The 18375-nt window shown below is 40.6% G+C and overlaps 1 protein-coding gene across 11 annotated transcripts in view; it reads left to right on the top strand.

The window, feature by feature from the left end:
* The window catches only part of GLIS3 (GLIS family zinc finger 3), a 465077-nt gene that overhangs the window by 116450 nt on the left and 330252 nt on the right, over nt 1-18375 (top strand). The window contains exon 1 of one of the 11 annotated variants that reach the window (XM_037798117.1): nt 5124-6278. The exons of 8 other annotated variants lie outside the window; for them this stretch is intronic. The gene's annotated coding sequence lies outside the window, so the exon portion shown is untranslated. Of the gene's footprint in view, nt 1-5123; nt 6279-8343; nt 8782-14993; nt 15015-18375 lie in introns of those variants that run through there. 2 more of the 11 variants (XM_037798115.1, XM_037798118.1) reach the window with 2 other exon arrangements.

The following is an 18375-nucleotide window of genomic DNA, read 5'->3' as shown; positions in this document are numbered from 1 at the left end:
GCCAGTGTCACCCATCAGCATGGGAGGCAGCCGTCTTAGATACCCATCCAGTGCCCCCTTAAGTGACTGCAACCTTTGTTGACCTTTACTGCCACACACGAGGAGACCCCAGGTGGAAAGTGTATAGCTGAGCCCAGTCAAGCCCCAGAACCACAAGAGATAATAATAAATTGTTGTTTTGAGGATCCTCAGTGTTGGGGTGGTTTGTTAGGTAGCAATAATCAGAACATATTTGATGTGACCATCGGGTTTAATGTTGGTTTTTTAATCCCGCCAGACAACAAACAGTTGCCTCACCACCATTTATTTTAACAGTCCACTTTCCCCACTCAGTTGTAATGCCGTCATTGTTTTATGTTTCTGTTCTATTTCTTTGTTCAGGCTGTCTTCTATGTTCCACAGTTTTTGTTTTCGTCTCTTTATAATATATCTAGTCTCTTTTTTCAAAGTCGTCTTTGATGGTTAGTACTAGTTTATTCTTCCTGGTGAATTTTAGAATCCCATCATCAAGATAGTCAAGGTAGGTCACTTTGCGTTAAACCAGTGGTTTTCCACTTGAGGGGGTGGTGGTGGCATTTGGCAACGTCAGGAGACAGTTTTGATTGCCACAACTGGGGTGGGGGTGGGGGTGGTGGTGGTACCAGGATCTGGTGGGCAGAGGCCAGGGATGCTGCTAAACATCTTACAATGCACAATACACTTCTCTCCACCCCCCGCAACCATAAATTATTGGACAAAATATCAGTAATGCCAAGGTTGAGAAACCCTGCATCAAAGCTATAAAATAGTTTTGAAGAATCAACATATTTACTATATTTATTCTTCTCACCCAAGAACATGTATTTCTGTATATTTATTCAAATTTTACTTAATGTATCTCAGAATAAAGATTGTCGTTTTCCTCGATTCATGTGCTGTTCCTAGGTATTATTTATTTAAAAAAATTCCATTATATTTTTAAACTTTTAGTTGATAGTATATAAGAAACTTATTACTTTTCCCATTTTTATATTGTCTTGTCACTTTATTGAATTTTCTTTTCATACATAATAATTTTTAGTGGATTTTGTCGAATTTACAGGTAGAAAAATTCCTGAAACTTAATTTCATAAAAAGGAACAGAGTAAACTCGAGGTTCACTCAGAAAACGTTTGAGCTAAAAGGGACTTTAGAGATTATTTAATCCCTTGCCTTCATTTTAGTGATGATATCTCTGAGGTCAGAGAAGTTAATTTGCTTGCCTTGATGTAATGTAGTTAATTAGTGTAGGAGCCTAGAATGGAAAGAAGCACAAAAAATAACCTTTTCAGGAGGGCAGTGAAAATTCTTGATATTTACATAAAAATGTAAAATAACACTGCATTTGGCCTTTTGGGATGTTATAAAGAGTTGGGAATGACCTTAGAAATTTTCGCTTCCAGTTCTCCCCCTACATTCACTGCAATATCTTGGCAACCCCTCTTTGTATTCTTCTGAGGACAAGAACTTTCTGCTTCACAGCCACTTCTGTTAGAGAGTTCTTCCTTTAGTTGAGCTGTATTTTGTCTTTTTAAGGGTCCCATGTCCTTTCTGGTTGAATGGCATTGGAGGAAGCAGAGCTTTTACTAGCTACTGAAGTGGCGACTTACAGAGGTTTGAACAGCAGCGGAAAATATTTGTGTTAGTTGAATTAGGTGAGGTATGAAGTTGGGAGGGCTTGAGATTCTGGTTTACAGGTGTTCAAGAACAGTGTGAACTGGGCATCCTATAAATAGTTTTGAATATAATTGAATTTTATTTGCAGTTTTTGTGTTTGTTCTTTTTTCGAGAGGTCTTTTGATAAGAGTTCTGTCCAAGGAGACTGAGAGTCTTAACCCCAAATGCCCCTCTTTCTGTCTCTTTCCGAAGGTTCTCCTTTCCTTGGGGCCTTCCACAAGGGTCTTAAACCATCCCCTGCTGTGGAGGGTGTGAGTAAGTTTAAGTAGAAACAGATGATTCTTATGCTTCATTACCAGGCCAGGCCCCTGTGCCACGGGGACTCCATCCAAACTCATTGACATAATGAAGAACCCTTTCATTATTTCAGACTCCTGAAGGCCGAATTTTTCTTCAGAACAAAGACAAAGAAAGGCCACAGTGCAAAGGAATTCCCTCAGTGCATAACTGCTAATTGGACAATTGTTCTGTGATTTTTATTATGCCAAGAAATCAGTATTCTTATAGGCTTACTCACTGCTTATAAACTTTATTTGAGATGGGAATCTTTTAAAAAATTATGCTGTCAAATTTGATATGCATAAATTGGATATTTTCTGCTTTTCTTAATGAGGTGCTTGCTGTTCCTTAGGAGCCTGAATGTCGGTTCTATGGCAAATTTAAATTTGGCACAAAAAAAGCAGGCACCAGTTCTCCTAAAACTTATGGCTGCCCAAGCTTTATGGAGATTTGAGCAAACTCAAACTGCACCTCTTCTTTAAAATGTTAAAGGAAATGATCTAATTTCATACGTTTTGTCTGCTCTGGTAGAGTGATGGCTTTGTATGTTCTTGGTTTATAGACAATAAGGAGAGAAAAATCTGCCTGGGGGCGCTTTCAGATTAAATTTGTGGACTGAAATGGAATTGATCTTTAGGCACAGCTGTCAAGTAGAGAGTCCCTGTGTCCTTTTGCATCCCCGATCCTCCCCCACTGCACTTACCCCCTTTTGCCTCCACCCCTTCATCTTTTTTTTATCAGTGCTCCTGTCCCAAACCCAGTCCTCACTGTGTGCAAGGAGTCTACTATCTGCCTTCTTCACTCTATTTTGAGTGATAAAGACATTTTTAATGTTCTCAGAGGTATTTGCACCATTAAGCATCATTTATAACTGATAGCCCAGTAAAAACCATGGGGGTATGGTAGAAAGTGGGGTGAGTTAGGCACCCAATTACTTGGCTTTTTGGTCCCAACTCTGCCATTAACTAGCCCTACAACCTTGGGAAAGTCACTTTACCTCTCTGAACCTCAGTTTTATCATCTATAAAATAAGGAGGTTGAAAAATGATTTCTAATATTCTTTCTTCGTTTAGAAGTCTGAATTTACAGCGTGGGTGGGAGCAGGGATACTATCTTTGTCTCATGAGGGAAGCGCCTCAAATTACTCCGTCTTCTATTCTGGTTCAAAGGTAGTCTTTTAGATTATGGGAGATTAAAGGTTTTCAGATGTGATCTGCCTGTGGTTTAGGGCTAGATGATATGATATGATCTGATGAGATGAGATTAGCTCTTTCAGTCTTCAGAAAGCCCCAAGATAAGGCCTGTCGGAAGCGTAGTGTAAGTGATCTGGCCAAGTTGCACAGCTCCATAGCCACAGACCAAACTTGACCTCCTGGCCTTGTGACTTTGGTGAGGCACAGAAGCCTCCCCCAACCCCCTACTGCTGACCCTGCCCACCCACACATCCGTACCTCTCTTCTCCTTATGTTAATATTTTTATTGGATAGTGAAAGGAGGGAGAAGCTCGTAGCAGCTTGCCTGTGAACAATTGGTGTCTGGTTAGACTCTGCTTTAAGGTCAGTGCAGTTTTGTAAACGCAATCTTGGGCTCCTGAGGCATAATTTTAAAAAAGGCCTCTTTTAGGCTTTATTTATATTGTTTTTAAGGTAGGTTGATCTCCAGTAGAAAGGGGCTCTATATAACGTTGGGCCTGTGTGGGAAATAGGTTGCCCCTCAGGACACCTCGCATTTACTTCTTGTTGCATCTGATATGCACCTGTCCATGTCCTCCTCTGTGTGTGTGTGTGTTCCCTAACACAGATGTTGATGAATTGTGCATACTCAAGAATTATTTGTTGAATGAATGAATGTCTAAATGAATACAAAATTACATAAATCCCTTTTATAATAATATTTATAAGTGTTGATTTCTGTACCACCTGCTCTTACCATATAATTTAACCACTGAAGGAACGAATGAATTGAATGCTAAGTACCAAAAATTTCTGAAAGGGAGAGGGATTATCTACCCATTATAGTAAAGGTTAGATAATGCAATCCATTCACCCTTGCATGCATGATACCATTTATGGTACCTAAACAGAACAAATTAAGATATTGTTCCTGATGTTTTTCTTATATACAAAAACTGAGAGGTTGAAGGCTGTGAGTAAGTGTTCCAGCTCTGGGAGAAGAATCTGTTTCCAATTGTCCTGTCTTCTCTCCATTTGTAATATTTTGTCTGGTCACGTTGAGGGTGGTGGTTGAGTGTGTACGAGCTCATTGTCATCTGAGCACATTTTTTGAAGCACAATACCTGGGTTTCTGAACCCCAGTTTTCCTCCACTGTGCAATTGGATGGTAATAATTGCACTCATCTCCTGGGTTGTTTGGCAGGCTGAATGAGTTAATCCATGTATAGAGCCAGGCATACTCCCCTGCACCAGTAAGCTTTCTATTAAAGTTAGCTCTCATTTTATGTTTAATGTATACATTATTAGTCGTAAGTATATAAGTTCTTGGTAAGGAAATACAATCACCCTGTTGAGAGCTTAGGTAACCTCTACACTTCCTTTGTGGTCCTAATGAATAGCTAAGGAACGGGAGTGGAGAGAGACGTTTGTTAGGACTGTGTTTCCATGGAGGGCTTCATGGAAAAGGTGACAAGTCAAATTGTTCGGAAGGGCTGCATCGGTAGGGAGGAGCTGTTTGTGCAGTGAGCCATGGAGTCCGCCTGGTGGGACGGGAGCGAAGTGAACAGGTTAGAAATGGCCTGGGCAAAGAAAGGGGGGCCCTCACCACCCTCCACTTCGGGCCTCCCAGCAACCTCTCTATTTTAAGTAATCAAATAATTTTCTCTTTTAGTTCTTTGCCCACCTACCTGTGGAACAAGGACCTGTATTTAAAAATGCTGCATGTGTGGTGTGGGCATTACTGTCCGTAGATGTTTCTCAGTGTCTGCTGTGTGCAGGACACCATGGCATGGGATCTCTGGAGGGTTAGGGAGGGGGGTGGGGGTGAAGGCAAAGAAGATATGCTCCCTGTCCTTACAGATCTGCCAGTTAAAGGGGGAAGAGTAAGATATATGTAAAGGTAATTCAAGGTAGGAAGTGATCAATAACACAAGAGATGCAGAAGTAACATTATCTGGGAGTTCAGGGGAGGGAGAAAGCACTGTAAGTTTGGGATAGGAGGCAGGACTCTTCAAGGTTTGTGTCAAGAAGGAGGTGGCCTTTGAGCTGCTCTTTGATGGACAGGGGAAGGGTGGTGGCCAGGGATTCCAGGCTGCCTTCAGTGGTGCCTGTGTGAAGGCACTGCAGGGGGGAATTAAGGCTGTGGTCAAGCCTTGTGTGAATGTAGCAAGGAAACTCATGTACCCAGATCTCTTCCAGGACCAGTGATAATTAGGAAGAGTTTTCCTGAAGCTATTTTTGCTATAATAAGGAAAAAAGAGGGGGAAGGGGAGGACCGAGACCTAAAGCATTCCCAGTGTTCAAGTTAAATGTTAACTCCTTTGTGTAGTTAACGACTAACTTATTCTTTCCTATGCAGAAGAAAAAGGGACACAGAGAAAATATAATGCAGCAGTAACCACCAAACGTAAAAAAACAAACAAACCCTGGCTTGCTTATGTTGTTCCCTATTCTCAATGTAATACATATGTAGCTATTATAAAGATAATGTGCAAGCTGGAAGAGCAGACCGTAGCTGTACCTTCGCTGTGTGTGTCTTCTGCAGAGTTCCCAGAGAGTTAGCTATTTTTGAACACATTCCTAGTTCAGCCATTAGAAAATTACGGGCTTTATTTGTATAAACTCAGCAACTAAAATGGAGCTTCCAGAAAGGTGGATGAGCTCATCGCCGTCTGCTCTGAACCAGGCAGGTTAATGACCTGCCCGGCATTGTTCGCGGCGGCCAGCGCCGGCTGACTTCACCAGCAGTTCCACTTGAAGGGAGACATTGTTTCCTCCGCAGCGTTTGTCAGATGCTTTCCTCTCTGCACACCAGCATGTCCTAGCAGTCTCTGAATGTTCCTGCGTGTACTTTATGAAACCAAAGAGCAAGTAGCCCTGGAAATGTCTGCAGAGTGCTCTGCACAGCTGTCTGAGGCCCCCAGAAAAGAGCAAGAAGTAAAGCCTCTGTGCCCCACACGACACACACACAGACCCTGCCCTGGGAGGCTCCACATGGGAGGACGGCTTCCTTCTAACCTGTTAAATGTCAGTGACCAAACATCCCGTGAACATGAATAATTTAAGCACCAAGTGCTTTTGCTGATGACTGTGTTCCCTTCAGGGAGAATGATGGTAATGTATGGAATGGAGGTATGTGGACAAAGGGAATGAGGAGTTGTAGAAATGTGTATTTGCTGTAAGAAGTTAAAGTATAGGATGATGTTGAGGCTTACAAATTTCTTAGTATATTAGCTGCATAATGTTTGCTTGATGAAAGAATCAGTGGCTGAAAAAGAGTGGTTTTAATGGATTTTAAATGTTAAATTTCAGGTGCTAGGGCATGGTGGCTGGAAAGGTAAGAGGGAGATGGTAAAATGCTTTAAAATTTGATATAAGATTTAATGCATTTTAAAGATGCCATTCAGCAGAGAGTCAAAATTAATGGAGAAAGAATAGCAAAGTAGTTTTAAAAAGGCAAATGATACTTTATAGAATAAAGTAAAATAAAATCCTGTTACATTGGTGTGGCCTGTTTAAATGAGCAACTTTTGAATCATCCTTCCCTTCCACTGCATTTATCTAGAGGACTGTTTAATTTGTTTTACTAGGCCAATCCTTGGATTGAAGTCATAAAAAGAAATCCATCTTTAGGTAAGAAATAGGTGTTTGGGGTGAACTTTCTTCAGGGTTCTGTCCTTAATGGAGAAAAACCTAATTCACTGTTAAGTGGATTATAACTGCAGGTGCTAATTTAGAAGTCAGTGTTCCAGATTCAGGTGACTTGGATAAGACTTTTATTCTTTTCAGTCTTCTGTATTTGTGAGTGCATTCTTGGGAAGATTGCTGCTGGGTAGTGTTGCATGTCAGAGATGAGGGAAGTTTAGTTATTAACCCAAAACAGAGGGTAAAGAGGGGCAATAGACAGGCTGTGGAATGAGGAAAAGGCCAGGTTGAAGCATTTCCAAAAGGTATTTTTGTTGTTTATGCTTGTTAATTATTAATATTAATTATTGATGAAAAACGGTTTTGAGTTACATGCCACACATTGTTTAGGAATAAATTATCACATTTCTTATCTGGAACTATAGTAGATATTAAACTGTTTAAAATAGTCAATATTTATTAATTTAGTAAGATTTTCCCCCTTCCTTCATTATTAAAGGCAAAAATCCATGAATTTTGTGCACATTAAGAGTTTGTTTAATGAAAGTGTACTTTCCCCCTCAGCTCTGGATGGCTTTTAAAACTCAGTGGATTTTTAAAAACTGATTTTGACCAAATAAAGTGAATAATTGAGAAGTATCTAGAACAAAGTACTAAATACAAATAAGTTATGAGTACTGTGCTTTGTCTCAAAGTTTTATGCTCTTTTAGATATGCGCTCTAGGATTCTCTTAGTTTCTCAGAAATGAGCTTTTTAGGAGTTTCTACATTTTGTAGTTTATCATATAGGCTTAAATGCAGAACATTCTGTTGCAAGGGCAGGTATGCCCGTAATTGAAGATTTCCCTGGGAGTCCAAACTGGTTGGTGCTCATGTTGAGAGAGGGGGGTTCAGAGAGAGAGAGAAGGAGAGGTTGGGAGAGAGGGGGAGGGATTGAGAGAGAGGGGTTGAGACAGAGAGGGAAGATTGAGAGAGAGGAAAACATTGGGAGAGAGAGGGATTGAGAGAGAGGGGGGGTTGAGAGGAAGAGGGATTGAGAGAGAGATTGAGAGAGAAGGGGAGGGATTGAGAAGGAGGGATTGAGGAGGGGAAGTTGAGAGGGAGAAGGATTGAGAGAGAGGGAATGAGAGAGAGTGAGAGACAAAAATTGAATTGGACTGTCCCTCCGACACATTGGGAATTAGTATGGTTTAGCGACCTTGTTCTCAGAGTCAAGCTGTAAAAGTCTGTGTTGTTTATGTTTCTTGGCACTGTGGGCATTTTGAACGTTATTGGATACATGTTAGCCTCAGCTGTAATGTGTGTTAGATTTCTTACGGGCTATTTTCTAATCTTATACTGTGCCTTTCTGGTCATTAGGATTTAATGTAAAATAAGGTTGCAGCAATTTTATACTAAGGTACTAGTCACATCATTGATTATCTAATAGTTGTTTGGTTTTAGAAAGTAATACACACAGTTCTGGCATCTGTTTTGCATTTGTCTGGGGCGGGGGGGGGGGGGGAGGTCTCCAGAGATGAGCTGTATTGTTGAATAGGGGGAGGTTGCAGTAGTGGCTTGCACACCTTACCTAAGGCAGGTAAGCAGGCTGATCCTGGGTCAGTCCCTTCTCTCTGTCTTCTGAAAGACTTGCCCATTGACATCATCCACAGCCTGGTGTTTGATCTCTGTGAACAATTGATTCATCACTCTACCAAGCCGTAGTCTAAAATCACAGATTCTCTGGAGGATCTGTGAGGGTTGCCTTACCTTTATGAAGGTTATGGTCACTAAACCTTGCTTTGAATGGTTTACTTCACTTTGGGAAGAAAAATTCTTCAATTGTGAAAAATGAAAAGACACTTGCCTTTTGAAGCAAGCTGGCAGCTATTGGCTTCTCCAGAGTGGATTATTGATGAAGACAGTTACGAAGAAGAAGTAATTCTTTTAAGTGAACAACATGTTCTTGCTTAAATATTTCCCAGGACAGTTCTAAAGAAATATAATACAGGTAAGTTTTATTATGGTCTCATTGTGAGTTAAGTTTACGAGAAACAAAAATAGGATTAGAATCATAGAGGAGGAAACGCTTTTTCGTACCAGTGGCTTACGTTTTACATCTCATGAATTCTAACCATTTATAAAATTATCTGGTTTCTTGCCCCTACTCATGGTTGATTTTTTTCTTCTCTTTTTCCATCTAGAGACCTTTGAATTATTTTTATTCATAAGTGAAAAATGTATTACAGCTTTATTTCCTTTTATTAATAGTTCCTTCTTGCCTTTAACCACCTCTCTGACTTTTTGGCATGTAAACTCCAATGAGCTCATGCTTAATCATGTATAAACAACCATCTAATTATATGGTTTTGGATTTTCATTTGACCGACTAAACAAAAATGACAGAAAAGAGAGACCTGACAACCTCCCTCCCTGTTTTTGGATACCTGGCTTTTCTCTCCCCTTCTCCTTCATGCATTTAGTAAAATGCATGTTATAACTTATAAAAAAAAATCAGTTTGCATTTGCCAAGTTGCTGAGGTAAAATTGTTCTTTTCAAGGCTACGTGTCAAAAAACAAGTCAGTTGAGCTGAATTATACGTCACCTCTTCAAATTTCTTTTGGACTCTATTCTTTCCTCCCCGGGATGGAGGTGTTCTAGCATTCCTCTCCGGCTGCTGGTGTCAGGTGGCAGAGGAACAGTCGCGGGGCACGGGCGGAGTTTCTCAATCCCTGTCCCCTGGCCTGCTCCCCTGAGGTACAATAACAACCCTTCCAGTTGCCATATCTTCCCACCCTCCCCCAAACCACTCTGATTGACACATTTTTGAAAGAAAGTAGTGGGAAAATCTTTCCAAACAAAGGTGCTCACTGTGCTTCAATAGGAAGGAGGAGGTCGTTGGTTCCCTTTTCTTTCTTATTGGCTTGGTCCTAGAATTCCAAATACCAAGGAAATCTCTTATGAACATGTTAGATGGTTTCAGGATAGATAGCTCAGTGGGCTTGATGGAGAAGGAGGACGGGGGGAGAGGAGGAGGGGGAGGAGGAGGGGGGAGGAGGAGAGGGGAGGAGGAGGAGGAGGGGGAAGAGGAGGGGATGCTTCCTTTTATTTTTTTTTCTGGATGTTTCACAAGGACAGTATTTAAGAGAGTAGCTTTGGCTAACCAGTATTTAATAGCTGTAAGAGAGAAGAAAAAGAAGGGGATATGTGTGAAATTTGGCCAAAGTGATTTATTTTCTCACTGATCCTTCAGTCTTAAAATGTAATTTAATTTCTCAAAGTACTGTGAATCTGAAACATGCATATCCCTAAAGGCTAAAATTTCATAGACTTAGATGGTTTAGGTTTGGGAGCAAGTTATATTGACTTCACTTTGGGAATTTAGAGTTAGAACAATCTTGCTAAGATTAATGTTTAAACAATCTTCCTTCTTGAAAATATTTTAGAGATACCTTCATATATATACACACACACACACACATATATATATATATATTGCCCACCATTAGGAGATAATACCACCAAGGGATTTAGAGGAATTTGTTGTAATATTTTATTCCAAACTGTAGATTGGTTTCAGGGTTCATGTTCCTCTCATCGTGAAAGAAGAAAATTAAAGCGAAACTTCTGCTTTACTAGTTATTTTTGTTTTGTTAAGGAAGGTATAATGCAAAGAGGAGAGAAAATCCTGGCAGAGTTTATAATTTGTTTCACCTGGAGCAGTCAAAAGAGGCAGTACTAACCACCAAATTAAGGACTCTACTTAATTGACCCTTTGAGAATTGGGGGGTGATTTTATTTCTCTTGTTCCTGGTTATTTTGACAGGCATGGCATCTTATTCTGGCTGTGATGGATTATTATACTCTTGTAAGAATTTGCATATTATTCAGGAAATGAGTTTTCAACTCATTTAGCTTTCAACTTTTTATTCACATTTATTCTCAGCTTTAATATTCAAATTCAGATAAATACTACTTAAAAAGTGTTATTTTAGGGGGAATATAAGCACAACTCTCAATTTAGATTTCTCATAGTGACATCGGTCTGTATTGTGATTACTTTTTGTTTGTTTTGATGGGAACAGATTTGGGTTGAAAGCAGTGCTCTTCGGTTTTGTTTGGCCTGACTTCAGATATTATTAGTTATTGCTGGTTCTGTATCTGAATTAGCACCTACAGGGCATAGATATGAACGGTCACATTTAGTCTAATACCATCTCATGTTCCAGTCATGTTATAGAGATGCTGAGATTGCTTGAGTTCTCTTACGAGTTTAAAAAATAGCATTGCGTAAAAGAAACAAAGGGAACTTACAGTACGCAGGTTCCAGCCAGGTTGCCTGTGTGTTGAAATTTGTGATGTTAGAATTTTTGTGTTCTGGTAGTTTGGTTACAGTTATGTAATTTTATGCAGTGATGGGTTGTTTGAACACCAAAGGGTAGATATTTCAGCCTCCTTATCTCTCCAATTATAAATATACCTGTAGTGAGTATGAATGTCTCTAACACCAACTCAAATATACAAGAAATGGTTCTTTAAATTATTTCCATTAAATCAAAACAAATCAGACTCTAAGAGCTCATCTTTCTGGTTAGTGGGAAATTTTAATTGTCATCATTGTTGGTTGGGGCTCCCAGATACCCTTTCACGGCATGACAAGATCCCAGGTCTTTGTACAGAGTAGAAAGGTGAAGAGGCTTTTCTGGTTCTTGGTCCATCAGGTTACTGCTGAGAGGCACGTTGGCGAAGCCTGCATGGTCTCTAGAAGTCTTGCTTCTGTGTAGCACTTGGGCACAGGAACGTTTGCTGGAGCTGGGAAGGGAGCCTTAGTTTGCCAGGCTACTATGACGAATACCATGCAGTGAGTTGGCTTAAACAATAAGCCTTTGTTGTCTTACAGTTTCCAAAGCTTGAAGTCCAAAATCAAGGCATCAGCAAGGCTGTGCATTCTACAGAAAGTCTGTAGCATTCGGGTACTGGCTTGCAGCAATCCTTGAGGTTCCTTGGTTTGCATCTCTATCTCCCATCACATGGTGATCTTGCTCTCCTAGTGTCTACTTTTCTGGTTTCCACTGACTTCTGGCTTCTGTCCACGTGGCCTTATCTGGCTTCTGGCTTCCAGTTTCTACTTTCTTTATAAGACCTCCGGTAATAGGAATTAAGATGCAGCCTGATTCAGTTGGCTACATCTTAACTAAAAATAACATTTTCAAAAGGTTCTATTTACAAATGGCTCACACCCACAGGAACATGGGTTAAGATTAAGAACATATCTGTTGTTGGGGTACATAATTCAACCTACCACAGAGCTCAAGGACCTGGGATCTGGACTTTGAAGGTTTGCAGACAGCCATATCCTGTACCCCCACTGCCTTCACTGGAAGCTGCCAAAGAAGAGATCACTGAGCCCCACCTTGGGGAACCATCAGACTGCTGTTACTTTCCAGGCTCCAGGCAGTCTCACCTCCATCTCCCCCTCTTCTGTCTTCCTCCTTAGAGGCACTCCCCTCTTTCCCTATGACCTCCAGAACACCCAGTGTAATCACAGTGAATTTAGGCTTGTACACAGGGCTAGAAGAAAGGGTGAATTCAAGCAGCATCTACTTTTAGCCCTCTTATAATAACTTCCTCTGAGATAAAGGAGCACAAAACACAAAAGCTTAACAAAATTTCTTGCCTTATACCCTGGGCTGCTGAATCGGCTTTGGAACATGGAGTGAAAAGCTACAGCCTACAGGGGTAAAGGATGTCTGGTTGATGAGACATTTGAGCATCTCTGGGAGACCTCAGGGAAGGAACTTTCTGATTCTTAGAAATATGGGTGGCTTTATTTTTAATGCAAAAGGATGTGATCTCCATAACCATTTACGTTTTCCCTGGGACTGATGCTTCTGAACATCCTGTTGGGATTTGCCTGCCCACATAGAATGGAGTATGTGCTCTGTGAACAATTTTGATGAATTATGTTTTGGGGAGAAGTTAAGGTAATGATGGTTATATAAGCCATGCCTTTTAGATATTAAGAGATTATATCTAATATGAATGATTGTCTGGAATCTTGTCTCTGAACAAGCTCTTAGAACATAAAAAAAAAAAATGTTCCGTGGATTTATAGAGTGACTTATACTACACTATACTACTGCATGGGAGTGGCAGGAGGGAGTATGGAGAGAGGTGACAAGCTAATAATATTTTCTGCTGTTCAGTTATTTATAGACAAGGGGAATCAACAGCTATAGTCACCAGGGGCCCTTGTATTTCTTCTACATCATGACCCACCTGCACATTTAAGGAGGAATTTCTCAACTTCATTTGTGGCCCTGAATTACACTTGCCTTATGAATTCCTAAAACTCATATACTTTATTCATTGGCTCAAAAATATTTCATGAGACCTAGCCTCTGAATGAGTGACCCCAGTCTTTCTTCTGTACAGTGAGGAATCCACCAGCAGGCAGCTTTGCCATTTCTCATGCAGTCTTTGCTTTGATAGAGTTGGAGAAAAACGTAGCTTAGGGGAAGCACAATCTTCATATATAGGGAAAGGTTTGGATCTAGTACTTTTTTTTTTTTTTCTGAATCTAGTGCTTTTTAAAGGTGCTTCAACAACTTTTTTATTTGTTTTCTTTATAAGGTCATTTGGGGCTCCCCTATTTGCTCAGTTCCTTTTGCCCCTGCCTGACTGGTTCAGATCTTGTCACTTAATCCTGAAATCGTGGCACACCTTCATGGGTGGCTTCTGCCTTCTGCTTTTGTCTGCTTCCATATGTGCTGAAGAGAGTTAGACTGTCCTCTTCACAGTCCCTCAACACATCACACCATGCTTAAAAACCTACTTTTTCTGGGGGTGGTAGTGGTGACTGGCCTTGGAGGCCTGCTGCAGTCTGATACCACTTTAATAAGAACATGAATGCCTGAGGCTTATGGAGTTTAATGAGTGCTGGACACTATTCCAAGTGCTTGACATACAGTGACTTATTCAATTCTCCAAGCAGCCCTTTGAAAGTAGGTACAGTTATCATCCTGTTTTCCAGATGAGGAAACAGAGGCACAGAGTTTGCAGAACATGCCCAATGTCCCACAGCTGGGTAACAAAGCCTTTCTGACTCTCGGGTCGTCATTCTTGACCACTTCCCCATGCTGCCTCCACAACACTTTCCCACACATTCCTCTCACTTCTCTTTGGCCAGTCCTCTTTCCGTACCAGCACCCTGTTCCCGGCCTCATCTCACCTCCTCCACTGTGCCTCCTGCGGCTGATAAAACATATTCTTGTTTGAACTCTGACTGTGCCAAGCATTAAGGTAATATTGTAATAATGTAAGTTTGGTGTTTCCTCATTGTTTCATGTGTGTTACTTATGACTTTCTCCAACAGATTGGAAGCTCTCTGAGGGCTATCCAATGGCTGGGACTTCACCCCTGCAGTGCGGCACCAAGCCCACAGGGGACGCTCAATAAATACAGTCTGCTGATGAGTCTTTGGGAAACTGATGCAGTTTTCTCCCTCTAGAGTGTGTTTCCTCCCTTTCCTTTCATCCTTTCTTATTAGATGGAAGTCCTCTTTTTACAGAGTAAGTATAATAAGTTCACCTGAATTCATGTATTTCCATAGATTAATTCAATGGGTAAAACTTGGTTTAAGCCTATTAAATAAGATTGTAAGCAAGAATTGTCTGATTCATCTCTATATTTGCAGTCCCTGGAGTATATACTAGCACTGAACAGGTACTCAATAAGTGAATACGTGCTTGGTGAGCAAGAAATTACTAAATTATGCTTGTACTGGTATTTCAGTTTTTCAGAGTAATGGATTGCTTATTTAACAAATATATCCACTCTCTTCCCATGGGATTATTGGAAAATTTGTCGAGGGAAAGGCAGTAAAATGTGCTTACGTTTCCTCTTTGGTTTTCCAGGCTAATTGTTGGTGAACTTTATTTAACACTCTTGCTATACTATAAGTCTCTATGGAGCATAACAGCTTTCAGTTAACTTGGCAAATCATTACAAGAGAGAACAGAAGGGTCAGCAGAAGCACTCTCTACTAATTAGTTGATAATTGATGTACAATAGCTGACTGATGGGACTTTAGAATATAAACTTCAGGTGTATTGTTTAATTTATCTTTACATCTTTACGAGGTGCTGGGAGCTGTGGGCTCTTAATAACATCTTATCAGGTCTGCCAGTGGTGGTGGGGAGTAAGATTTCGGTTCCATGTACAGGAATCCAGGTCACTAATAGGTACAGAAAGGAATTTGATATTTTTTAATCTCTCAGGGTATAAATGTGATTCCACTAGTACAGGGATGAAATGAAATGAGTAATGCTGGTAATTCCATATTTTGCGGCCAACATTCCTAGATGCTGACTAAGGTTTGAAGAGTGTTGGTATGAAAGTTACACTCTTCTTTGTGGGATAAACGTGGTAGATTCAACCATTGGAATTCCTGAGTGGTGGGAGATTGCATGATTCATGGGAATCTCCTTCAGGCTGGGTTTGGAGTTGGTCTGTTTATTGGATGGGATGAAGTAACGGACTTTGGACTAGGGTCACAAAAATAGTCATTATATGGACCCCCCTCCCTTTTCTAAAAACTCGTTCTCCTAAATCATTATCAACCAACTATAAAATCCTGAATCTTACTCTAACTTGCTTCCATAACCATTGCCTTCTTGTTCTGCCATTTGCCACCCTGTGGCCTCCTCACTGTACTTCCACCTTCTGGTTCATGTACTCCCCATCTCCAACAGATGAATCTTAGGTGACCTCTGCTTCCATGGGGATGCACCACTGACCAGAGCACAGGGTCCCAAATGCATGTCTGTTGACCAGTTCCAAAAGCATCATCTGGTTTAGTCTGTTTCGGGTGGAGTGGAAGAACCTGAATTTTTGAGACACTTCCCTGGTGATGCTAATGTGCAGCCAGCTTTGGAACCATTGGTGAATACGATAATATCCAGTTTTAAAATCAGGTCCTACCCTCCAAGCTCTGTCTCCTCCCCTCTCCTGGGCCAAGCTCCCACTTGCAGGCAGCCCTGATTCCTTCTCACTTTGCGCAACACACAATATGCCTCCTCCCTTTTGTTTTCATGCTAATGCCACACTATTGTCTTCTCGTTCATGGGATATCTCATCCTTACTTCAGGCTCTAGCTCATTTTTTTTCCCAAGTGTGTTCTTTAGAATACCAGTCCTGGGTGATTTTCTAAGGGGAAGAAAAAGGATCCCTAAGCAAATATACCTTGAATATTATTTGCTCCTCTGGGAGATTTATTATATGCATTTGCATTTTAAAGGCTCTGAGAAGTGCTGTGATATAGAGACATGTTTAACTTTGTTGTGTTAGGGTCATTTGGCCATGGACTTCTTCATGACTCTGCCTTATTTGTTATCATTTGACATCTTTGACCATCCGGAAGAACTTAGGGAAAAGTCTTTGTATTAAAATTCTTCTTCTTCAGTGAATTATCTGGTACATAGAAATTGTCCCCTTCTTTTTACTCTTGTCTCTGCGATTCAGCTTCATGCTTAATCCCACACAGTCCAGTATCATTACCTGATTGTTCGTAGGTGAGTGTGTCTCATCTCTGCAGGGATTGTAAGCTGAGTGGAGGCAGGATGCTACACCCAGCATTCCTCATCTCCTGTAAGTTTTGTGCAGTTTTGGACATTTTTTAAAAATTTGACAAATTGAAATGCTTTGCCTCTGAATATTGAAGCCAGTGATTTCATTCTCATTGTCATTCTTGGGCATTCTTAGCCATTTACCCCCACCATTCTGCATTTCACGGTAACACACTACACATTCTCCCATGTTCATTAAGCTGTCACTACTATATCTCAGCAGTGAAACATTACAAATTTGACAAAACCCTACATAACAAGGCTAGTGTGTGGCATGCAGGCATTTCTTATTTCTAGTTCAAGGGAGGAGTATGAGTGAAAGCTGGGGGGAATCTGATGATCTGTGTCTGTATAGCAGCCTCTTTGATCTGCTTTTCCATAGGAAAAAAAAAATAGATGGGTGGCTATCCCTTGTATGGTGAAAAGCATGTGCTTTTCAGAGTTGTCTCATACGCTTGATTCTTGTCTCCTTTTAGAAAGAGGAAGGACACCGACTGATACGGTGAGTCACCAAGGTCATGTACCTAGTTATCGATGGGCTTGTGTCTTAACATAAAAATAAGTATGTGTGTTAAGACAGTAAATGTGTTAACACTTTGAATATTAGTTTGGGGACCTTATTCTCAGTCAATGCAGACATATTCTAGTGACTTCACAGATGTGTGCCTGACTCACATGCTTTCAGAATTATAACCTACATGTTTATCTTTGTGTGAACTGAGAGAAAGATGTGGAAGGGAAACCTCAGCTGTTAGAACTGATTATCCTGAGAGATTGGATTTGGGTGGGAATCATCTTTTTCTTTACACACCTCTGCATTGTTTGACTTTTTTTTTTTTTTTTTTTTTTTTTTTTTACAACACACACACATAAATAAATATTACTTTTGAGTTTAAAATGTCAATAAAGCCAGTCCCCAATGTGAGAGAACTTGTACATTCTAGACAATGCTTGATAGAATCTAAGCTAATAAACCTTAGAGATGAAATTTCTATGCCATAATTCCTAACATACTGTTGGGGTCTGTGAGGGGTTCTACAGTAAGTAGTATTTTTCTTCCCCACCAAAATGTCCTCCCTTTCCTGATCAAGGATTTGTTTGAAGGCATAGCTTTGTGTGAGATCCCAATGGGCCTGCTGGTTGAACCCCAGAATTAGGCCTCCTTACCCACCCCACCCAGGGGAACCCTGCTGGGGCAAGGCTCCTAGGTAGGGCCTACATCATGGAGGAGCAGAGAAGAGCTCTGCCTCCATGGGCAACCTTGTCCTAAAGGAGAACAACAAGGGCTTCCTGAGCTCCTCACCTCCAGTTAGTCTTAACTTGGCAGAAAAAGGCCAGGGGTGTACTGACGCTTCCTAGTTATCTCCTTAGAAATCAGGAGCTAGGAAGAAGTGTTCCCACCACTTGGAGCAAATACAATTAAATAGGATAATTATTCCCCCTTATGGTTCAATTTGCATTATTTTAGAAGCCTTTACAATAACAAAAACCAAGGCTACCTTTTATTGAGCAGGTATGTAATATATGTTGTCTCTAATCCTTGGATCATCCATGCAGGGAAAATGGTATTATCTCTCTTCTAGAGACCAAGAAGCCAAAGCTGAGATGTAGAATTAACCTGCCAAATGGGGCAAGTCATATGCATAACTCGCTGTGGACACCAGCACCTGTTTTCCTTGCAAAATCAAAATATTTTACAAAAGCATTTGAGATTTGTTTAGTTTTAAAGGGGATGTAAGGCTCATATTTTCAATCAGGCATTGATTTGGACTTATTAAAGGAAGTCTTGCCAGTTAGGGGTCAATAGGTGCTTAGAGCTAAAAAAATTTGAAAGAACCAAGCATCAAAGTTGTAAAAATGTCATTTGCAAATGATCTAAGTTGGCTTTCAATCCTGCCTCAATTGTATAGGCTCACCAGAAATAAAGGGCCAGGCTTGTGTAAAACAGGTTTGTACAGCAAAAGGGTATCATTGAGAG

Source organism: Choloepus didactylus, chromosome 10 (genome assembly GCF_015220235.1).
Source record: "Choloepus didactylus isolate mChoDid1 chromosome 10, mChoDid1.pri, whole genome shotgun sequence".
In the NCBI taxonomy this organism is placed as follows: Eukaryota; Metazoa; Chordata; class Mammalia; order Pilosa; family Megalonychidae; genus Choloepus; species Choloepus didactylus.
The sequence above is the reverse complement of the archived record's forward strand: the minus strand, read 5'-3'. Positions and strand labels throughout refer to the sequence as shown.